This window comes from Centruroides sculpturatus, unplaced genomic scaffold (genome assembly GCF_000671375.1).
Source record: "Centruroides sculpturatus isolate CEXI.00-Female unplaced genomic scaffold, Cexi_2.0 scaffold298, whole genome shotgun sequence".
NCBI classification, from domain to species: domain Eukaryota; kingdom Metazoa; phylum Arthropoda; class Arachnida; order Scorpiones; family Buthidae; genus Centruroides; species Centruroides sculpturatus.
Genome location: NW_019384568.1, coordinates 315,752 through 317,554, shown reverse-complemented (window position 1 = coordinate 317,554; position 1,803 = coordinate 315,752). Strand labels below are relative to the sequence as shown.

At 37.7% G+C, this 1,803-nt stretch overlaps 1 long non-coding RNA gene across 3 annotated transcripts in view; it reads left to right on the top strand.

The window, feature by feature from the left end:
• Nucleotides 1-235: 235 nt before the first annotated feature.
• Nucleotides 236-1,803, top strand: part of LOC111624097 — a 6,030-nt gene continuing 4,462 nt past the window's right edge. For all 3 annotated transcript variants that reach the window (XR_002756515.1, XR_002756516.1, XR_002756514.1), the window contains exon 1: nucleotides 236-397. This is a non-coding gene — a long non-coding RNA (uncharacterized LOC111624097). The remainder of the gene's footprint in view (nucleotides 398-1,803) is intronic.

Genomic DNA, 1,803 nt, shown 5'->3' with positions numbered 1-1,803 from the left:
GACACTACTTTTATATCTTCATTGAGGGTGAATAGAAGCACAAAATACGAAAATAGAAAATACAATTTGAAAAGTATTTTAAAAATTACCAAATTATTTATTTGTAGTAAATTTCGAACGCGATTTTATTCCCGGTAAACTGTATTCGAGTAAAATATCGTTGAAAATTTGAAGACAAAAATATTTACAAAAATGGAAGTTTCTTTCAACGGAAATTACAGACGGCGCCACTGTATTTCTTTCGATTTGAAAATTCTTCCGTTACAATGGAACGGTTGAAAGATGTTTGACTCGACGACGACAAGAAAAACGGAATACATTTTCTGTCATTAATTCATTTTATAAAAGGCCAATTGTTCCGAGGAGAAATCGAAGAAAAGCTCTCGGCCATTTAAAGGTAAAAATTTATATTCGGTTGGTCGGGAGCGGTTTTAATTATTTACTGAAAGACAACGGATGTCGGTTGTTGCGGCAACGGAGAGAATTCTTCCATACTCCTACGGAAAGAAAAATATATAGAAAAATTTATAAAATATTTTGGAATTTGGATTGGTAAATTCCAAGTAAAAAGTCGCGGAATGACTATACGAATATGTAGAGGAATCGGTTGCCGATGTTCGGGTGTTGGTTTCTTTGCCACAAACACTCGAAGTAATTCCGAAAATCTCGTTCGAAACATAATTGTTTTCTTCGGTAATATGCAAAATTTCTAATTTTCTATAAGCCATTGAAAAGCGCAAAAATTCCCTAAAAAGCTGTACAGTGGAACCTCGGTATACCATTTTAATCCGTTCCTGGTGTTTGAACTTATACCGAATAGGACGTATATCGAACCAACCTTTCCCATAAGAAGTAATGTTAAAATAATTATCCGTTCTCATGAAAAAATGGCTGGGTTTGAACACCTCGCTTTCCTGGCTAGTTCCCGCTTGATTTTTCGCGTGATCAGCGCGTATCTTTTTAGGTTTCTCGCAAATAATTGCTTCCAATACGCTGTCGCCAGCGCACTGTTTTTCAGTTATCCAAAGCAAAAGCAATTTTTGGACACGATCTAATGTCTTCGATCTCTGTTTATAAATTGATATAACCCCTTTCGCAACGTTAGCAGATTTAATACAGTAGAGCATCGATTATCCGACCCCCGATTACCCGTCACCTCGGTTAATCGATTGCGTTCTAGTCGGCAAATTCAAATGTCCAATAGTGATGTGGCGCTACAATATTTGGCTATGTCTTGGCTACTTTAATAATATTTTTGTTACATTTTTGCGTGTTTTAGCTGGCAACACTGGATCGGTCATGAAAGGGAACCAGTACAGTCGATCCCTATAACGTGGGTTCCTATAACGGAAATTCCTATAACGTAGCGAAAAAATTGCGGCAGTATTCGTATAAAGGGACTCGTAAAACGTCGTCGCCGACTCGTGTTGCGACAAGATTGGTCGAATCTGGACCAATAGTGGACGAGCAGCCGAACTACTTTCCGCCGTCCAGCGCCACGCTACGGAAAGTTTAGGCGGGTAAATTGAGTTTGCTATCGTCTGTACAGTATTATATATAAATTAGGTACAGTAGACCCCCCCTATAACGCTTAGATACGTTCCACGCTAACCGAAAATTACGTTGTAGGAACAATTAAATACATGAGCCAATCGCAGCCCGATAGGTGGGAAATTTACGGACTAAGGCTGTTCGAAAGGTTTTCTTCTATAAAATTAACCGATTCTAGACTAATTCGACTCAACATTTCCAAAATACGTATAATTTTTTGGGAATAATCTGTATAAACTATGCTATAAACAA